We start from the raw sequence: 23,727 nt of genomic DNA, 5'->3' as shown, positions 1-23,727 counted from the left end.
GTATGCGTCAAGGCAATTGAAACCACATGAACAGAAGTACCCTACTCACGATTTGGAGTTAACAGCTATAGTTTTCGCTTTGAAGATTTGGAGATATTATTTGTATGGAGAAAAGTGTGAGATTTTCACGGATCACAAAAGTTTGAAATATATATTTACCCAGAAGGAACTTAATATGAGGCAAAGGAGATGGTTAGAATTGATCAAGGATTATGATTGCTCGATTAATTATCATCCCGGTAAGGCGAACGTTGTAGCAGATGCGTTAAGTCGGAAGGAAAGGTTAAATGTGTTATCCATACCTGAAGAGATATATAAAGAATTTCAAAAATTGGAATTGGAGATTAGAGTTTGCGAGCCTGAGGAAGCGAAAGTGTACAGTATGACTTTCCAGCTGGAGTTGTTGGAGAAAATAAAGAAATGTCAGAAAGATGTAATGGATCAAGATATAAATCGTTTGGTAGGTGAAGAATTATGCACGCAGAAGGATGATTAAGGCATTTTGAGATTTTCATCTAGAATCTGGATTCCACCAGTGACGGAGTTAAAGAATGAAATTTTACAAGAAGCACATAGTTCAAGATATTCCATCCATCCAGGGAGTACTAAAATGTACAGAGATTTAAAGAAGAATTATTGGTGGCCATATATGAAGAGGGAAATTGCGGAATGGATTAGCAAATGCTATACCTGTCAGAGAGTCAAAGCAGAGCATCAGAGACCAAGCGGATTGCTACAACCATTGGAGATTCCAGAATGGAAGTGGGAACATATTACCATGGATTTCATAGTTGGATTACCAAGGACAAGGGCTAATCATGATGCCATTTGGGTTATAGTGGATAAACTTACCAAGTCAGCTCATTTTTTGCCTATAAATGAAAGATTTTCGCTCGACAAGTTGGTCCATATGTACCTAAAAGAAATTGTAGTTCGTCATGGAATTCCAGTGTCTATCGTATCTGATCGAGATCCAAGGTTTAATTCAAGATTCTGGAAGAGTTTTCAAGAATGTTTGGGAACAAGACTGAATATGAGTACAGCTTATCACCCCCAAACGGATGGCCAAAGTGAAAGAACGATCCAGACAATCGAGGATATGTTACGTGTTTGTGCTATTGATTTCAAAGGAAGTTGGGACGAACATTTACCCCTGGTAGAGTTTGCTTACAACAACAGTTATCATGCCAGCATTGGAATGCCACCCTATGAAGCCCTTTATGGACGCAAATGTAGATCTCCAATATATTGGGACGAAGTAGGAGAACGCAAAATACTCGGACCTGAATTGGTGCAACAGACAAAGGAAGTTGTTGAAATTATCCAGAAAAGATTAATAGCCGTACAAGATTGTCAAAGGAAATATGCAGACCAGTCAAGAAAAGATATGGAATTTGAAGTAGGAAGCTTAGTATTATTGAAAGTATCACCGTGGAAAGGACTAACGAGGTTTGGGAAGAAAGGGAAGCTAAACCCAAGATATGTCGGACCTTTTGAGATCCTAAAGCGCGTTGGCAAAGTAGCTTACGAATTGGCGTTACCTCCGCACATGGAGCACATTCACAATGTTTTTCATGTATCGATGCTCAAGAAATATAATCCAGACTCCAGGCATGTAATAGAATATGAGGCAATAGAGCTTCAGGCAGATTAATCATATGTAGAGAGTCCGATAGAGATTCTAGAGGCAAGAGAGAAAGTATTGAGAAATAAAGTGGTAAAGTTAGTAAGAGTATTGTGGAGAAACCCAAAGGTTGAAGAGTCAACCTGAGAGTTAGAAAGTGATATGAGAGAAAAGTACCCTCATTTGTTTTCTTAGGAGATTCTGAGGACAGAATCCTTTTAAGGGGGGAAGGATGTAATATCCGGGATATATCGTGTAATTATTTTTGATATTATTATGTGTGCCCCAGTATCTATTCTGTGAATTAATTGTTAAGTGTTATCTGTACTTGAATATTCAAAAATAATATTAATTGAGTATTTTAATTTTTATATGTCCAAAATAAAATATAGATAATTGTCATATCTTCCTAATTATTTTTATGTTGATTTATGGATTTATAAGAATCATATGAAATTTCTAAAATCTTTTTCCGGGTAATTAAAATCTATTTTATAAAAACGGGAACCAACCGACGTCAACCGTTGTTACGTTTTTGGAACCCAAAACTCTTCCGAGAACTCCTTCCTAACCTAATTGTAATATTCCGAGCATTTTTCATGTTCCGACTTTTTCGATCCGGCTTACGGTTTGTCCTGCGCGGGTCCCGGCGCAACATTTTTGATACAATATTCGTTTCGGTAAATTAATAAAACTCGTATTTTCGATAAACGAGAGCTTTTTATTAAACTATCCCAATTATCACTTCGTAATACGTGTAACCAGACGCTGAGACCAAGACCGCAGTACAAATTGTACTAATTTGGATAATTATCCCGAAAACCGATACCGTTTGGATCAGTTTTTACAGATAAACGTACTGTTTTATATCCGGAATGATCCAACGGGATACAAATTTTCCGTAATTATAAATAGCCTTTTACTGTATTTTATTTCGTATCAAAATCATTTACAGATAGTTAATTATATAATTTTCAGAGAAAAACCCTAATTACATAAACTGTTTTAAGAATCAAACACCAAAACGAAGGCGTTACCGATCTCTGTTTTTAAAGCTTGAGTAACCAAAACGAAGGATTTGAGGTGTTCTATCAGATTCTGAGCTTTATTTCACTGCAGAAATCAAGGGTATTTTTCTAAAAATTTATTTATTTTCGAATTTATTTTATTAAAAATATGAATTTTTGTTCGGATGATTGTTTGTATGATTTGATGATTGCATGTTGTAGAGCTTGTTTTCCTGATGATTTTCATATGTCATACGTCTGATTTGGAGTTCAATAACATGCTCAAAAGTGGGTTTAATTTTCGAATTTCAAAATTAGGGTTTATAACCCGTATGAATGTTTTCAATTGAAATTTGGGGGTTTTTGATTCAGGGGTTATTAGCTGTTGATTTATAGTGGGTTGTGTTCCTTATAAAATTTGCAATCGATTGATATATAGCTCGTTAACAGAGGATGCTTGAATCGAAGGGAGTTGTGTTTTAAAGATTTGCGAAGTTCGCCGGAAACCGGCGATGTTCTTGGCCAATTTTCGGCCAGAACAGGGATGATTAGAATGTTTTGAATGCATGAACAAGTTCCTGGTGTTGTGTAGTGTTGATCTGGAGGTGTTGGTGGGGTGAGGACACCGGGATCGTCTTCTCCGGCCACCCCCGATTTTCCGGCGACTGAAATTGCAAAATTGCAGTTTAGTCCCTGTATTTTTGAAGATGGTGAAGTTTAATCCCTGTAGTTTGCAAAGTTTTCAAAAATAGGATTCCTGTTTATAAAATGTTTAAAAATCATATTTCCTATTTATTTTTATTATAAAAAAATTCATTTTTAATTTCTGAAAATTCTGAAAATTATTATTTTAATTCCGAAAATTATTTTTAATTCACAAATAAATCTGAATTAATTAGTTAATTAATTTCAGTTAATTTATAATTGATTAATTGGTCAATTAATTTGAAAATTAATTGATTAATTGATTTAATTAATTATTAATTGATTTTAATTAGTTATTTAATTAGATTTAATTATTTAAAAATGATTTAAAAATTCTGAAAAATAGTTTTGAACTTTAAAATATTATTCTAAATTATTTCCAAGGCTCGATAATTATTCTAAAATTATTTCGGAGCCAGAATGGGCCAACCGAACCCTGTTTATTAACCCGAAATTGATCCAACGACCCGTTTTAATTCCGAAAAATGTTTTAAAAATCATTTTAAATACCCGAAAGCATATTTATGACCCGAGACTTCTTTATAGATGATATGTCATTGATTACGTGATGTATTATGTGTTATACGTGACCTGTTGTTTGACTATCGGTCTATATATTCGGTGTTTACTTGGTTATTGCATAGATTTCAATCCGTTAATCGGATTTGGGTAAAACGAAGGGTAGATAGAAGTATGTGTTGAATAGAATCCTGTGAGTTGATGATTGATAGATGCTTATGATATGTGAGCAGAAGAGGCAAGGCGTAGGAAAGGGAAACAGGTAGTTGAGGAGTAAGACGATTGTGATTGAAAGCAAGTGCAGGATAGTAAGCTAATATCAGGCAAGTGTTCTGAACTTTCTCGAGATATTATAATTCTTGATAGTCTTGTTGACATTGCAAGTGCTTTGAAGCACGGAAACCTAAATCCTGATTTCAGTTATTGTTCTTGAGCTATGAACCATATTCTTTCTAAGCCATTGATTATTGTATACCCAAACCCGAACCACAAATCTACGATACTACTCCACAAATACATACAAACTAAATACCAGACACTGAACTGAATTATTATATACTCAATCTATGATATCTTATGCTTTGAAAGATCAAATCCTTGAAACCCTGAAACGTTGTTTCCTTTATTATCCAATTCTTTCATTACCCAGCATTCAAGCTTTGAAAGTACCTTGTTGATCCTTACAAGGATTGAAACCCTTTCATTGTCAAATATTTATTGTTGTTAATGATTTTGGTTATTGTTTATATTTGCATATTCTGTTATTATGCTAGAATTGGATTGTTTTTATAAAATTGTGGATCAGATTCGTGGTCAGACCATATAATGGTCAAGTTAGGCCAATGTATGCCTTGGATCCAGTAGTTAGAGCAATGCTGTGTGCCTTGCTCGGGGTTAGTGCGTGACTGATCAGCAGCCTAACCTTGGTTTTTAAATTAAAAGTATAATATCCAATTCTAAATCATAATCCATTGTTCACTTGATATCATAACCATATTCACCTGATGATCATTATTCTCAGTTTTATCATTGTGACTTGCTGAGCTAGTTAGCTCATTTGTGCGATGTTGTTTATATTGTTTCCAGTTAAAAAGGAACCAGTTGGTAAAGAGGATCCCCAGTCCAGCGCGAGAGCTAGGGGTTCAGGTTGAGAAAACTGAGCTAGTAGGCTTCTTTTGGAATAATTTAAGTTTGTAAAAGTTTGTAATAATGTTTAATACTCAGTTTGAATTTGAAATAGTTGGGATTTGAACGGTTTGTAATATATTAGTGTGTTTGGCTTGTGTGCATACTTTAACCTGTTGCGGTCCGTGGTGGTTGGTAAGTAGGGTCATTGTAATATCCCATATTTTCAATATTATTATTATTATTAATTGGAATTATTTATGTGATTTTAGGTGAATTTTAGTGAATTATCTGATAAGTGGAATTGATGTTTGGGTGTTTAGATGTGATATTATTTGAGTATTTGAATTTTTATATGTCCATAATAAAATATAGATAATTGTGATATTTTTCTGGTAATTTTTGGACTATTAGATAATTTTATATTGATTTATGAATTATTAATTATTTTCTGAATAATTACCAAAATTATTTTATAAAGCCGGGAATCGTCCGACTTCAACCGTTTTTGCGTTTTTACAACCCGAAACTCTTCCGAAAACTCCTTCCTAACCTAATCGGGTAATTCCGGACATTTTCCGTGTTTTGACTTTTTCGATTCGGATTACGGTTTGACCCGTGCGCGGCCCGGCGCAAGATTTTCGATACGATAGTTATTTCGGTAATCAATAAAACCCGTATTTTCGAGAGACGGGATATTTTTATATTATTCTCGTATATAATGTTTTATAAAAAGCTCAGTTTTGATAATTATCCAATTTTGGTATTGAATCGGATCGTTATTGCAGTTACTTAGCGGCTAAGCAACTAATTTAATGATCCAAAACGATCCAAACCGATCCAGAACGATCCAATATTCCATAAATATAAATAGCTGCAGAATTTCCATTTTATTTTTATTTATTTATTTATTTTTATTTTCATAAAAAAAAATCAGAAAATCAATATTCAAGAACATTGGTTTGGGGGTGAAAATTTCTGCAAAAACTTTGGTTGATGATTTCGAACGATTCAGGGAACCAAATCATACGTTCTAGTAATCAAAACGATCCTTGTTTCAAGCTCTTTCTTTTGATTTTATTTTCAGAATCTGAGGTGAGGTATTTCACAAAATCGAATTTTGTGTTCTTGAAGCTCGAAATCGATTTTTGATTTCTGCTGAGTTTTGATTGTTTTTGAAATTATAATAAGCTTTAGAATGGATTATGGAATCGATTTATGCATAAATTTGTATGTTTTGATTACGTGACTATATATCTCGAGTTCATGGTTTTAGTCGAATTTAATTTCGATTTTTTTTTGAAGTGATTCTTGTTTGATTGATGGTTTGAATGATTGGAATTGATTATAGGTGTTCTCAGCTTTAATTCGATTATTTAACCTTTGAATTTGGTTCAAAAATGGGTAGTAATGGAGTTTGGCCGGACTTGTTGCCGGCAGCGGGCTGGAGATCGTCATAATCGACGATTGGATCGTTGATTCGGGCGGCTGATGTTTGCAGTCGTGCTGTTGAATTGCAAGGAGCAAAAACGTATCAAAACCTGTTGATTTCGATTGTGTTTGGGCGTTGAACGGAGGTCACCGGAGTCGGTGAACCCCTGCCGGAAACTGGGCTTGTTCCCCAGAATCCGGTCGGTGTTCATACCGACCCGGACCCGTTCTTAAAGACCCGATTTTATTTTAAAACCCGACCCAACTTTGATTCTTCAAAACCCTAACCCCCATTTCCAAATTTTGTTTCTGCCTTTTCTGATTTAAAAGTATTTCAAAATTCATTATTTTAATTTTAAAAATTGTTTTTTTTAGTTATTTTTAATTTCCAAAATTTATTATTTAATTATTCTGAGAATTTTATTTTTATTCAAAAATAAATCTGAATTATTTAGTTAATTAATTTTAGTTGATAATTAATTATTTATTTAGTCAATTAATTTAAATATTAATTGATTAATTAATTTAATTAGTTATTAATTAATTTTAATTGATTATTTAATTAGATTTAATTATTTAAAATTGATTTAAAAATTCTGAAAAATAGTTTCGAGCTTTAAGATATTATTTTTAATTATTTTCCAGGCTCGATAAAAATTATAAAATTATTTTAGGGTGTTCGAACCCTATTATTTTATGATTAAATGATTCGGAGATCGTTTTTATTCCGAAAAATGTTCAAAAATTCATATTAAATAAACCGTTTGTCCGTTTAATACGAAACGAACGCGTGCAGACTCAGAAAAATATTCCGCTTTCAATAAAAATACTTTCGAGACCAAAATCCTTTTTGTTTCAAAAGGTCGCTTGTTTTACGAATGATTCTGAGTCGATTATTCATCGATAAATCATATTTTTGACCCGATTTCCGTTTTAAACGTACCGAGTCGACCCTTCTGATGAACCGAGTCTTATGTGATATGAATTATGTGATATATGAGTTATGTGCTTATGTGTTAGGTGAATTAGGTGTGTATGTGGATCAAGGGTCTTATGTTTGTCTGTTATATTTATGTGTGGGTCATAAGAATCTTGTGTTGGACTGTTTCTTTTATGTGCGGGTTATCGTATGGGTAGACGATAGGCTTTTGACGCGTAATTCGTCGAGTGGTTATCGTTTAGTCAATTAAAGTTCTATATTTTAATTATAGATGCGGATCATTTGAGTTGATCAAGACAAGATGTTGGATAAAGAGTGAGATGGAATGGAATTGGATAACTGGCTTCTAGCAATTGCAGGAGCGGCATATCAGTCAAGTGTGGAATAGAAGATGGTGATATTTTAAGACAGAATGTCAGAATAGATACATGTTTGCGAGTGTGCTAACTGCTAAAAACCCAAAGGCAAGTACCCCTGACTTCACTTATCATTCAAGTGACGTTTATTTCGAATCTTATTATGCAAGTATTGTTTTCCCTATTCTCTGTTCGGAATAGATAAATGTTGTACATATTGCTGAATTAAATAATTCTAATTATGCAAATACTTATCTGCTATTCTATGTTCAGAATAGTCAAGTGATTTACTTATCCAATTATCGGATTTATAAATGTTTTGGATTTTGAGAAAAGTGATTTGGTTGCGAATATTCCTACCCAAGAATTGGGGGAATAAAATTATTTCAGGTGTCGAGTATTATGACCCCTTTTTAATAAAAGGTTTTGAGATTGGATGGTTACTGATTGCGTAAGAGGCCGAGGCACCGGTCCAGCGTGAGCTATTATACGAAAGTACAATACAGAAGTGTAATATCTTACAAGGCTAGTTATGCCTTTTTCTGGCGCCCTATAGGTACCGTATGTCTTCGGGATACGGGTAGTACCTATATTAACGGTATGGCTGCGGGATACCAGTGTTGTTTCATGACTGATCATCAGGAACAACATAGTGCATAATTTGGTTCCAATCGATATTATTATATTGTTTTTGATAATCTTATAAGGAATGATTTATCAACTGTTTCTGTTTTGGAATAATGGTAAAGTGCGGTTTTGATTCAGATTTTGATTTATGCTGATACTTACGTTGTTGTTAAATATCAAAGGTGGTATTAATATAGATGAATGATGTTAACTTCAGTATGGAATGTTGTGAGCATCAAAGTTCGTAGTGATATCTAATTTGATATGACAGCAAAATAAGTATTAATTTGAAGAGTTCGGTTTTGAATAAAGTTTATGATTCAATCCATAATCATTGTTTCATGTTATTGTGGTTTACGATATTTCCGTAAACACTGTTTTACGAGATTTGCTCTCGTCAAGATTCAAAATATTGCTGAAGCCTTTCGCTGGAAAGTATCAAAAAGAGTTTTATGATTCAGCAATTATGATTTTAAATGTTCTGCTTTGATGCAGATGTCGGTTTTATATCAAAATGACCCTATATATGTCATAATGATCTTGCTGAGCATTTCTTTCGCTCATACTTGCCTGTTTTTAAATTTAACCTCCAGTGAGGATTAGCTTGCTGTTTAGCTCCGTAATTCAAGGAAGCAAAGAAGAAGCTCTTGGAAGGTGGTTGGTCCAGGGTTTGCGATCTAGTGTAAGTTTTATTGTATAAAGTTGTTTATATTATATTATATTATAGTTGTATATTTTATTTGGGCCTAGTATACTTCATTTCGAAGTTATACTAGTGGGTTTAGTTTTGAGTTGGAATTTATTGAAAAGAGTTTTAAAAGAAAGTGAAAAATTTATTTGTGGAATTTCGATATCTTGTGTAATAACCCCAATTTTTGGGAAATTTTTGAAACCCTTATGAATAGTGTTTTTGCTGAATGAGAAAACTTTTTATGCCACACTATGTAGGGGTCCTGATATGGATATTCTGAGATTTTATTAGTACTTTATATGGGATATAAGTGTATGTAAAGATCGTCAGAATCCAAATCCGAACACTTTGATTTTTCCCGGAAATACACTAGATACGGAAAGATTTGAGAAAAAGGTAACAGGATAAAAAGGATTTAAATTAAAGGATTATAGGAGAGGATCATAAAAGGAATATAATATATTGAGAAAGGTTAAGGGAACCTAAGTAATAAGATCCCGGGTATGATCCTTCAAACGATAAACGAAAACGAAAGTTAAGCGAACCGTATAACAGATCAGCGGTCATTAGGCAAACAATTAGGAAGTTAATCAAAGGGATTAGAGAGGATGATGTCACCCAACCAATGTGAAGAGGACAAGGAGGGGAGGATGACATCATGAGGATGACACAAGCATGACATGGGAAGGAAGGAGATGTGGTGGCTTTTTAACCACACAAAATCAAGGGCAACTAGGTAATTTACTAAAATAAACACAAAAATCAAACCAACCAAGCCAAGCAAATCATTTTTCATCAAAATCAAAAAGAAACCAAGGCATTGTTCTTCATGCTCTCGGCCAAAACAGAACCAGAACACTAAAACTGCTGTATCTCCTTCATTTCTCACTCAAATATTGTGTTCTATAGCTCATTGGAAAGGTATTGAGATGGCCTACAACTCTTGTTCACAAGTCTCGTCCAAATAATCATGGTAAGATCCTCATTTTTACAGTTCTTTAAATAGGACTTTTAGAAACTTCAAAGCCTAACTTTGTGTTCTTGATTTCTTTGGAAAGATCAAGCTTGTAGGAGGCTCCCTAAGGCTTCCTAGCAACTTAACACCTCCCAAGGAAGGTATAAACTTCAAACCCTAGCCTTTACTTTATTTGTTAGTAAGTTTAATGGTTGGTGTTGTGAAATGAGAAGCATGGATTGTGATTATTAGTAGTTTGGTTTGATTTGGAAGTGTTTTTGGTAATTGAAGCTTGATTATAGTTCATAGGTCGTGATTGTGGTTGTTTGAGTTGAAAACCTTGGAGATTATGGACTGATGTGGTATGTTTTAGGTGAAGTTTTGTTGTATTTATGGTTATGAGTTGGTTGGTGGTTAATTGGAGTAGTTTAAACATTGGTAATCGCGTAAACATAGCCGTCGTAACGTCCGATTTTCTTTGGACTGTTTTTGTGCATAACATTATGACCCGAGAACCCCCTGCTAGATTATGACCACTGCCATGTTTAGATAGCTCATGTTACGAGCTTCGTTTTGATATGTAGTTCGTTCGATTCCGATGCACGGTTTAGGAGAAACGACCGTTTTAAGTAACGGCATTTCGTGAACGAAACTTTTCCCCTCGCCTTACTTTGAAACATAGGTTAAAGACCAAAAAGGGTTAATTAATGCATGAAACATTTATGGTAAGTGTGTTAGGCATTTGGTAAGACACTCGCGAAGGAATCGCCTTAAAACTCGTAAAGGTTAAATTATTAAAAATGGTGGAGCCGAGGGTACTCGAGTGACTTAAGAGAATCAGTAAGCGCAAAACGAGCGTTAGAGTCTGAGTTGGTTAGAGTATAGATTTACAAGTGACTTTGGTTTAATTCCAACTTGTTGTTTATAGGTTACCAGACTCGTCCCAAGCCATTCGTAACCCCCAGTCGCTCAGGCAAGTTTTCTATCCGTTATACTGTTGTTGTGATGTATATATGTATATGCATTATCTTGCGATAGATGCATGTTGGTTAATTAGCAAATGTTGCGATATATTGAAGCATGCTGATATGGTATATATATGCATGCCTGTTTCGTATTCTTGCCAAATATATCTGTTGGTTCAGTTGATAATACCTATGCTAGAGAATAGCAGTAATTTGCATATACCCTTAGTATAGGGACCCAAAGGTGAAAACATTTTCTAAAACCGGGAGTCGAGGATCCCGAGTAGATTTTATATATATATATTTATATATATATATATATATATGTTTATAGTTTTCAAAACTATTAATCGAATAAGGTTTATTCGATAACTTGATTTTATTAATGAATATTATCTTGAATATTCATTCGAGGACTTATGACTCCTTTATATTATTTATTGAATATTACTTAGATATTCATTTGAGGATGTATGACTCCTTTATTTTATTTAATGAATATTATTTATAATATTCATTCGAGGGCTTATGACTCAGCTTATTTATTTATTGAATATTATTTCGAATATTCATTCGAGGGCTTATGACTCAGCTTATTTTATTTATTGAATATTATATGAATATTCATTTGAGGATCTATGACTCCGATTATTTGCTGAGATATATTCTTTATTTTATTAAAGAATAAGGTGTCGATAATCAAACTCACTTTTGATTATTCAAATAAAGATAGTACTTTCGTATAGGTATATCTTTGGTTATTTAATATTCATTTCAAGTATAAGTTTTAAAACTTCTACTTCAATTATTTTATAAAGATTATTCTTTATGGGAATATTATTTAAATAATAATATTCAGACATTTTCTAAATATTCTGGGGACTGATTTACTTCATTAAATCAGCTTCACTCCAAACATTCTTAAAAATGTTTTGCGAGTCTTCAAAATGATTTTTTTAAAAGTTAGAGCGGATCCCAAAACTCATTTTTTTTAAGATCCTCCTTTCGAAGGGGATTTAAATACTCGCTCAAAACCTGAGGGATCCGGCTCTGTGGTGTGTTTTATATTCGCAACAAGGTTGCTGTTTTGATAAATGAATTGATTACTTACCCAACACTCGGGAAGTAAAATTCTTGGAACAAGTTAATCCATTAACAGGCATCGCCTGGGAAATATCGGTGAGTTCACCTTTCCAAATAGATACGACTTCTTGGTGGAGCCGTATCAACAAGTTTCTACTTGGGGAAAGTGGGGACAAGCTTTACGTTTCAGAGTCATGGATTTCATCTGAACTAGGAGTGGCGTAAGTGGCCGAGTAGCGCCGGCCCAGCCTTATTATATTGGCCCAAATGGCCTGGAAGTTCCGCTAAGGCGGTCCATTCCTTAGGAGTTCAGTGTTCGGTTGACAAGTAAATCCGACAGGTTCTCCTCTACATGTAGAAAATGGTGGGGTTGTACTACTACGACTGATCATCGTAAGTGGTCTTCCTGGCGCGGCAAACTCCCGTAATGAGTTCATCATCCAATTGGATAATTTCTGCAACACTACCCAGAGCACTTCGATAGAAAGGCTACGGTTGGGCGATTGTTGAGTGTTGGCAGGGTCAAGTTTTCAAAATGATGTTTACATCAAATGAAGTATCTCGTAACTTCATTTTATTTTGATAATATTTTAAAGATTTAATCTATTCAAATCTTGCCTTATAGTCTCATCTATGTGATGAACTTTTGAAGCTAATTATAACTTGAACGGTGGTAGTTCAAGTAGTATTTGGGAAAGATATAAGTATATTGGGGTATCTTGTAACTTCATCTTTTAAACTTATATCTAATTAATAATTGTCTTATGAATGACAAAGATTTTCAGAAAAACGTTGAGACAAGGTTAGATATATGAGATCACCTTGCAACGATATTTTTTTTATACAGTTATACACTGGGACTTTGTGTATATTGTGCATGGAAGAGGACTTCCAATATTTTGAAAAGTATATATGTATATATATATACTGAATATTTTGCGACTTCATCGCATTAAGATATCAACTTGGTTCATTTCTTTTGACCAAGACTTTCATGAGTACTATGAGAAGGCTCATATATTGTTAATCATTATACATATTATTTTGGTGGGCTTGCTGCTCACCCTTGCTTTCTTCTTTCATCACACAACATCAGATAGACAAGATGAACCGGACCAAGCTCCCGATTCGCAAGAGGTTAGGAGACGTTCCGCAGTTTTCTAGAAGCACTGATGCCGCCATAGCTGAGGTAGGAACTACCAATAGGCTAGGCTTTCAACTTTTGATGTATCAGATTATGTATATTTATGAATTGTAATAATGGCAAAGAAATGTAAATTTATTCAGAAACCTGTTTAAGGTGTATTGGCATATAATTGTGGAATAAAACGACTTGTGATTATTTTTGGATATTCATCTCTGAGACTATAACTTGTGGTGTGTGTATTTATTGTGGGGTCACAGTACAGAGTAGTTGATTATTTATTAAGATTGGGTGTTGTTAAGGGAAATGGAACTCGTGACAACCCGGATCCCCGACCCCGGATTTGGGGGTGTTACAGAAATGGTATCAGAGCCAAGCGTTATAAACCTCAGAGATGATGGGACGTTAAGATAATAAGTTCACTAAGATAATAAGAACTCTTGCCAAGTTCATAGTCGGACTACCTAACATAGTACTGACAGTTAAAACCCTTATGGGAACCCTTATAAATGTAGTGATAGAAGCGTAGTTCGTTATCGTATATGGTAGCGGGACTCCGAACCCTGAAGTTGAGGAACATCAACGCGATGATGTTTTATTACTAATTGGAGATCAGATTGTGGATCCAATAGAGCGTCCTAACGCAGGACCGGATGATGTTGATATTGAGGATGTAGCGGTTGAGGATGTTGTCCTAGAAGGGATAGTTGCTGAGGAGGATCCCATGGAGGATCCTGACGAGATTGGATAAAGGACCACTGATGAATTGATGACCCTGGTTGGGTCGACTACCAGAGGTAGGATTGGCCGGTCACTACCAGAGGTTCGTTCAAGTTTGTAAAGATAGTAGCCCCTTTAACGCGGCTTACTCATAAGACTGAGAAGTTCGAATGGACAGAGAAATGCGAGAACAACTTTTAAGAACCGAAGCAAAGGTTGGTGACGTTCCCTATGTTGGCGTTGCCGGATGGAAAATGAGATTTTGTGATTTGTAAGTGACGCTTCGCATAAGGAATTAGGGTGCTTCTTATATAGCATAGCAAGATAATCGCGTCTGCGTCAAGACAATTAAGGGAATTTAAAATTCGATATCCCCACCCATGAGCTTGGGCTCGTGGCAATAGTTTTGCCCTAAAGATTTGAGGCACTACTTGTATGGAGAGAAGTGTGAGATTCACAAACCATAGGAGCTCTAGTACATTCTTACGTAGAAAGAGCTCAACATACGCCAGAGGAGGCGGTTAGAGCTAATCAAGAATTATGATTGGGAAATTCTTTATCATTCGGGGAAAGCCATTATGGTGGCTGATGCCTTTAGTAAAAAGGAGAGACTCAAGATGATAATGTCTTTTGGAGAGTTTATAAGAGATTTTGAGAAAATGGAAATAGTAGTGAAGGTAACCGGAGCCGGTACCGAAAAGCTGTTTGAGATAGCAATACAGCCCGAAGTATTGGAAAAGAACATATTGTGCCAGTAAAAGTGATGAATGAAGGCAGAGAGCCAACAAATAGGTATGAGATTAATACCGAGAGTGATGATAAGGGAATAATGAGGTATTCCTATAGAATTTGGGTTCCAAAGGTTTAAGAGCTTAAAGATGAAATCTTAGATGAAAGCTAGTTTGAGGAATAAGAGTTAGAGCAAACCCTGAACGTGATAGTCAGGGAGGTTGCCACCAAGACAAAAGGAACCCATAACATGATGAAGTGGAAAATGAGGATTTAAATTATGTAAGATGACCCCAATTATGGGGAGTAGGAAGAAATATTTAGACTGAGGAAACAAAAGTCGAGTAAGGACAGGAGACCCGAGATGGTACCCCTATACGGCAATTCATGGACCTGTCTAAAGAGAACTTAGACTATTATCCCCAACCACCACCCTGAGGAGACAGTGCGGTGGGAAATTCTTTCATGACCTTTAAGTCGCTAAGCTCTCAGAGTTCCAAGGAACATGCTGACCCAGTCGAGGCAAGAGCCTGGCTAAAGGAAATAGATGAATCATTTGAGATTCTAAATGATTGACGAACCACAAAAGACTGTTTTGACACTTACCCTCCTAAGAGAGAGACCACCCGCTGGTGAAAGGCCAAGGAAGGCACGGAGCAAGAGATTATAATAAACTGATTTAAGTTCAGTCAATTGTTTTCAGGAAAGTACTTCCCAAGGTTATGGAGATAGTGTAAAAGCTTAAGAGCCAGAACAAAGGCAGACGAGTATGATGAATTATGAATCTAAGTTGTAAAAGTTATCAAGATTCGTTCTGAAGACACGAATCCAGAATGACGGGATGTTTGAAATCAATGCTTATATTGTGTTGGTTCATGAAATAACGATAAGAGAAAGGAATATAAAGGCAAGAGAGTTTGAGGAATGATAAGGGAGTTGGGTATGAGGAAACCCTAAAGACTCGTAGAAATAGAAATAGAAAAGTAGGTAATCGTCCGGATGAGAGTGATTCACCATGAGTTAAATTGATGGTTGAAGGTATAAGAGATACATATATTTTATCCCCTGTAAGTTGGGAAGATTCGAGGAAACCTTGAGATAATTCGAAGGATAAATAATGAGACGCGGATAGACTGAGGAGACAAGAAAGTAAGAAATTAAGAAAATTGGGTGAAGGAAGTGACCTTCAAGAAGGTAAAGTGTAAGACCGGTGGCATGATACCCAGAAAGGGAGACGCCAGATATGAAAGATATCCCAACATTGAGATGACTGTTGAGATAAACAACAAAAGTAAATAAGGAATTATTAAGAAGAAGTTCACGTTGAACATGACCAATATCTTCCAGAACATCCATGTTATCATTACCAAATCAAGAAAGAAAAGTGGATGACCATTGTTATCTTTTGGAGGCCATATGGATTGACCTCAATTTGAATAAGGATGCTATTATGAAGTTAGGTATAGACTATCGAGGTGGGAATGATTGAATAAGACACCCTTATCAGGGATATATGACTTGATTTATCCATGGAAAGATGCAGGTACCTTTTAAAGGTGGAATTAAGGATAGAACATCGGTAACTTAAAATGAATCCTAGGGGAATGCATAAAGGTTGGAATTTCACCCTTAATAGGGACAGTATGAGTTTTGACAGTATGATTTGGAAAGGGCTAATGTAGCAACAACCTTTAAGAATCAGTGGAGAAATTTTTCAGAAGTATATAGACAATGGTTCTAGTAATAGTAAATGGTATTTTAATATGCCCTGTATCTAGGGAATACAGGAGGAACGATTGAAGGATAACCTTAGAGGTTTTACAAGGAGAAAGGTAATATTCAAAATTTTCAAGAATAGAAATGTTGATAAAGGAAATATGACGTAATTATAATGTTGCCAAGTGGGGCACGTGTTAAACCACGAGAAAGTATGGATCGAACCAGTAATGGTCAAAATTATTCAGGGCAATTAGGACTTAAGATAAAAGATGTTCTAATTATGATTGAGAGTCAGTCATGACAGTGATTAACCTCTAAAGACTGAGGCAATAACTTATGGAAAAATGGTGATTTTTTTTTTACTCATCAGATTTTAAGGAAAGCATTTTCACATAAGCTGTGATTGAAATAAGGTAGAAAATTATTTGGAGATGGTTAAAGTGACATTGACTGTAAGGAAATTTTACTATCAGGAAAGGCCAAAGAGGTGGCCGACACTTTAAAGGTAAGAGGATAATTATAGGCGCTTGTGCCAAAAGAATACAGTGATGATGGTTAAAACTGTGAAGGTTGTATTATGGTTTGGAAGATTGACATTCCTTCTGATGACTGTGCAATACGCAGCCGTAATAGTAGTTGGTAAAGGTTTAATTCGTGTAATCGCCATGAGCGGGCTATCTATCTTAGAAGGTACTATCTTGAGAATGAGCCTGGACCATGTTTCAAAAGGACTAAACGAACCTTTGAGATCAGGAGTGTTCTTCATGAATCAGAAATGGTGATTATGTTACCTCCTTAGAAGGATTTGATACGACATGTATGGACTCCGTATGGTTAGCTATTAAGATTTCATGGAAAGTGAATGATGACAGTGGGTCAGTGGTGGACCATAGTAAGGCAACAATGATTCTGCGAGTAACGAGCTGATTACAACCGTGAGAGTTGTATTGGAATGGATGTTGAGATTGAGTACCACTAAATGGGTCGTGGTAGTGTATAAGTTATCATTGATAGACTAATTAAGTAGAGTATCTACCTATTGAATATTTATTCCCTCTTATGAAAAGAGAGTCGTATTACTATATGAGGAAGGTTGCGGTGCAAGCATAGAACTCTAGTAACGGTGATGTCTAAAATGAGATCCCAGGTTCGATTTTCGAAATCGAGGGAGTTTCAAAGGTGATTGTGTATAAGCTCGAGGAAGAGCAAGGGTCCATAGAATGATGGACGGAATAGAAATATTTAGGCATGGGAAATACGATGCTATAATACTTGATGCTGATATAAATACGTATATGTTTTGTTCTCCTATGACAAACCTCTATAGTTCAGAGGTAGGTTCCAAGCCAGATATTTTGTGGCAGTATATTTTTTTTATATATACAATTCTCTTCAGTTCGTTCTTTTCTCTTCTTTTCATTTCATGTAAGTTGAGAAGAACAACCCTTCCAGAAGGGGAGGTATTGCCGAATGACTGTCTATCTGTGTGATAGAAGCCTAGTAGGATACCAACTATTGTTTAATTACTTGTCAAGTACTAAAGGCTGGCCACCTTCTGTACTAACTATGCGAGATAACAAGTGTTCATGATCATAGTGATCTCTCAATAAATTCTTTTACTTCTATATGAAGGATTAAGCTTTCAAAAATAGAAACAGCTAAAAAAGGAGTAGTAAAGTTATGGTGGTATTCAGAATGGGAACACATTCGTAATACTAAGGTTGACGTGGTTATTAAAAGGTTATAGAACGCTAACGAGCAAAAGTATAACCAGTATAACATTAGGAACGGAAGGTAGTAGCGATTACGAACTCGAAAAGAATGGGTATTGAGAAGCAAAAACTCTAATGCTAAACGCTATAATGAGAGTCTGTGCAATAGACTTGAAAAAATTTGGAATGATCACTTAACGCGGATTTAGTTATATCACGACAATAGATCATATGTCATTATCGAGGTGTCACCTTATGAGATCCTTGAGGGAAGATAATGTCGATCTCCCTTATGTTAGGATGAAGTTGTAGAGCGCAAGATGCTCGGACCCGCAGTAGTCCAAAGGACCAGGGATATAATAGATCTAATCAGAGGACGGCTGGTAGTAACCCAAGATGGACATAAGAGGTATGCTGATTTGACTCAAAAAGGACAAAGAGTATGAAATAGGGGGCCTAGTAATGTTATAGGTATCCCCTTGGAAACCCTTGAAAAAGGATTGATGAAGTTCGGAAAGAAAGGAAAGCTAAGTCTACAATTTGTTGGACCCTTGGATATATTAAGACGTTTGGGAAGTTAGCATATGAGCTAGCCCTACCCCCGAACCTGTAGCAAGTTCATAACGTGTTCCACGTATCAATGTTAAGGAAGTGTAATTCGGATGCCAGACAAATAGGGGCATATGAGCGCATAGACATGCAACCAGACGTAACCTATATGGAGCAACCAGGAAGGGTATAGAGTAAAAAGGAACGAGTGCTTAGGAGAAGGGTTATCAAACTAGTAAGAGTTTGATGGTAGAACCACAATGTGGGAAAATTTACTCGAGAGTTAGAAAGTGCAATGCTAAGAGAGTATCCCTATTCATTTTCTATCTGATTCCGGGACGGAATCCTTTTAAGGAGGGGAGACTGTAATAACCCCAATTTTTGGGAAATTTTTGAAACCCTTATGAATAGTGTTTTTGCTGAATGAGAAAACTTTTTATGCCACACTATGTAGGGGTCCTGATATGGATATTCTGAGATTTTATTAGTACTTTATATGGGATATAAGTGTATGTAAAGATCGTCAGAATCCAAATCCGAACACTTTGATTTTTCCCGGAAATACACTAGATACGGAAAGATTTGAGAAAAAGGTAACAGGATAAAAAGGATTTAAATTAAAGGATTATAGGAGAGGATCATAAAAGGAATATAATATATTGAGAAAGGTTAAGGGAACCTAAGTAATAAGATCCCGGGTATGATCCTTCAAACGATAAACGAAAACGAAAGTTAAGCGAACCGTATAACAGATCAGCGGTCATTAGGCAAACAATTAGGAAGTTAATCAAAGGGATTAGAGAGGATGATGTCACCCAACCAATGTGAAGAGGACAAGGAGGGGAGGATGACATCATGAGGATGACACAAGCATGACATGGGAAGGAAGGAGATGTGGTGGCTTTTTAACCACACAAAATCAAGGGCAACTAGGTAATTTACTAAAATAAACACAAAAATCAAACCAACCAAGCCAAGCAAATCATTTTTCATCAAAATCAAAAAGAAACCAAGGCATTGTTCTTCATGCTCTCGGCCAAAACAGAACCAGAACACTAAAACTGCTGTATCTCCTTCATTTCTCACTCAAATATTGTGTTCTATAGCTCATTGGAAAGGTATTGAGATGGCCTACAACTCTTGTTCACAAGTCTCGTCCAAATAATCATGGTAAGACCCTCATTTTTACAGTTCTTTAAATCGGACTTTTAGAAACTTCAAAGCCTAACTTTGTGTTCTTGATTTCTTTGGAAAGATCAAGCTTGTAGGAGGCTCCCTAAGGCTTCCTAGCAACTTAACACCTCCCAAGGAAGGTATAAACTTCAAACCCTAGCCTTTAATTTATTTGTTAGTAAGTTTAATGGTTGGTGTTGTGAAATGAGAAGCATGGATTGTGATTATTAGTAGTTTGGTTTGATTTGGAAGTGTTTTTGGTAATTGAAGCTTGATTATAGTTCATAGGTCGTGATTGTGGTTGTTTGAGTTGAAAACCTTGGAGATTATGGACTGATGTGGTATGTTTTAGGTGAAGTTTTGTTGTATTTATGGTTATGAGTTGGTTGGTGGTTAATTGGAGTAGTTTAAACATTGGTAATCGCGTAAACATAGCCGTCGTAACGTCCGATTTTCTTTGGACTGTTTTTGTGCATAACATTAGGACCCGAGAACCCCCTTCTAGATTATGACCACTGCCATGTTTAGATAGCTCATGTTACGAGCTTCGTTTTGATATGTAGTTCGTTCGATTCCGATGCACGGTTTAGGAGAAACGACCGTTTTAAGTAACGGCATTTCGTGAACGAAACTTTTCCCCTCGCCTTACTTTGAAACATAGGTTAAAGACCAAAAAGGGTTAATTAATGCATGAAACATTTATGGTAAGTGTGTTAGGCATTTGGTAAGACACTCGCGAAGGAATCGCCTTAAAACTCGTAAAGGTTAAATTATTAAAAATGGTGGAGCCGAGGGTACTCGAGTGACTTAAGAGAATCAGTAAGCGCAAAACGAGCGTTAGAGTCTGAGTTGGTTAGAGTATAGATTTACAAGTGACTTTGGTTTAATTCCAACTTGTTGTTTATAGGTTACCAGACTCGTCCCAAGCCATTCGTAACCCCCAGTCGCTCAGGCAAGTTTTCTATCCGTTATACTGTTGTTGTGATGTATATATGTATATGCATTATCTTGCGATAGATGCATGTTGGTTAATTAGCAAATGTTGCGATATATTGAAGCATGCTGATATGGTATATATATGCATGCCTGTTTCGTATTCTTGCCAAATATATCTGTTGGTTCAGTTGATAATACCTATGCTAGAGAATAGCAGTAATTTGCATATACCCTTAGTATAGGGACCCAAAGGTGAAAACATTTTCTAAAACCGGGAGTCGAGGATCCCGAGTAGATTTTATATATATATATTTATATATATATATATATGTTTATAGTTTTCAAAACTATTAATCGAATAAGGTTTATTCGATAACTTGATTTTATTAATGAATATTATCTTGAATATTCATTCGAGGACTTATGACTCCTTTATATTATTTATTGAATATTACTTAGATATTCATTTGAGGATGTATGACTCCTTTATTTTATTTAATGAATATTATTTATAATATTCATTCGAGGGCTTATGACTCAGCTTATTTATTTATTGAATATTATTTCGAATATTCATTCGAGGGCTTATGACTCAGCTTATTTTATTTATTGAATATTATATGAATATTCATTTGAGGATCTATGACTCCGATTATTTGCTGAGATATATTCTTTATTTTATTAAAGAATAAGGTGTCGATAATCAAACTCACTTTTGATTATTCAAATAAAGATAGTACTTTCGTATAGGTATATCTTTGGTTATTTAATATTCATTTCAAGTATAAGTTTTAAAACTTCTACTTCAATTATTTTATAAAGATTATTCTTTATGGGAATATTATTTAAATAATAATATTCAGACATTTTCTAAATATTCTGGGGACTGATTTACTTCATTAAATCAGCTTCACTCCAAACATTCTTAAAAATGTTTTGCGAGTCTTCAAAATGATTTTTTTAAAAGTTAGAGCGGATCCCAAAACTCATTTTTTTTAAGATCCTCCTTTCGAAGGGGATTTAAATACTCGCTCAAAACCTGAGGGATCCGGCTCTGTGGTGTGTTTTATATTCGCAACAAGGTTGCTGTTTTGATAAATGAATTGATTACTTACCCAACACTCGGGAAGTAAAATTCTTGGAACAAGTTAATCCATTAACAGGCATCGCCTGGGAAATATCGGTGAGTTCTCCTTTCCAAATAGATACGACTTCTTGGTGGAGCCGTATCAACAAGTTTCTACTTGGGGAAAGTGGGGACAAGCTTTACGTTTCAGAGTCATGGATTTCATCTGAACTAGGAGTGGCGTAAGTGGCCGAGTAGCGCCGGCCCAGCCTTATTATATTGGCCCAAATGGCCTGGAAGTTCCGCTAAGGCGGTCCATTCCTTAGGAGTTCAGTGTTCGGTTGACAAGTAAATCCGACAGGTTCTCCTCTACATGTAGAAAATGGTGGGGTTGTACTACTACGACTGATCATCGTAAGTGGTCTTCCTGGCGCGGCAAACTCCCGTAATGAGTTCATCATCCAATTGGATAATTTCTGCAACACTACCCAGAGCACTTCGATAGAAAGGCTACGGTTGGGCGATTGTTGAGTGTTGGCAGGGTCAAGTTTTCAAAATGATGTTTACATCAAATGAAGTATCTCGTAACTTCATTTTATTTTGATAATATTTTAAAGATTTAATCTATTCAAATCTTGCCTTATAGTCTCATCTATGTGATGAACTTTTGAAGCTAATTATAACTTGAACGGTGGTAGTTCAAGTAGTATTTGGGAAAGATATAAGTATATTGGGGTATCTTGTAACTTCATCTTTTAAACTTATATCTAATTAATAATTGTCTTATGAATGACAAAGATTTTCAGAAAAACGTTGAGACAAGGTTAGATATATGAGATCACCTTGCAACGATATTTTTTTTATACAGTTATACACTGGGACTTTGTGTATATTGTGCATGGAAGAGGACTTCCAATATTTTGAAAAGTATATATGTATATATATATACTGAATATTTTGCGACTTCATCGCATTAAGATATCAACTTGGTTCATTTCTTTTGACCAAGACTTTCATGAGTACTATGAGAAGGCTCATATATTGTTAATCATTATACATATTATTTTGGTGGGCTTGCTGCTCACCCTTGCTTTCTTCTTTCATCACACAACATCAGATAGACAAGATGAACCGGACCAAGCTCCCGATTCGCAAGAGGTTAGGAGACGTTCCGCAGTTTTCTAGAAGCACTGATGCCGCCATAGCTGAGGTAGGAACTACCAATAGGCTAGGCTTTCAACTTTTGATGTATCAGATTATGTATATTTATGAATTGTAATAATGGCAAAGAAATGTAAATTTATTCAGAAACCTGTTTAAGGTGTATTGGCATATAATTGTGGAATAAAACGACTTGTGATTATTTTTGGATATTCATCTCTGAGACTATAACTTGTGGTGTGTGTATTTATTGTGGGGTCACAGTACAGAGTAGTTGATTATTTATTAAGATTGGGTGTTGTTAAGGGAAATGGAACTCGTGACAACCCGGATCCCCGACCCCGGATTTGGGGGTGTTACATCTTGTTTCTAGAACTGTAACCTTAAAAGATCTTGGATTAGTTTGGGGTCATAAATGATAAATATCTTCCGCTGGCATTTATTTATCGATTAAATAGGTAGTTTTGGATTGAGGTTTCTTCGTGACGACCAAATCCTCTGACCCCGGATTTGGGGGCGTTACAGGTTGGTATCAGAGCTGAGGTTATAGTAAACTAGAAACGAGAATGTGTAGGAGTGTGTATAGCTATGTGAGGACGTTTGAGCTCATATCGAGTTCCTGTTGGACTATTGGATATAGTTACAACGAGTAAGTTAAGATAGGCGTATTCGTTTGAGATGGTTGTGCTGAGCTGGATGGAACTCCTGGCAATTGCAAAACTTCTATTGTAGAATCTTTCGAGACTACGATTCGACGACGATGGAGATTATCGATATCCTTGGAACGTGA

Source organism: Apium graveolens, chromosome 11 (assembly GCF_009905375.1).
Source record: "Apium graveolens cultivar Ventura chromosome 11, ASM990537v1, whole genome shotgun sequence".
NCBI classification, from domain to species: domain Eukaryota; kingdom Viridiplantae; phylum Streptophyta; class Magnoliopsida; order Apiales; family Apiaceae; genus Apium; species Apium graveolens.
This window is presented reverse-complemented; position numbering follows the sequence as displayed.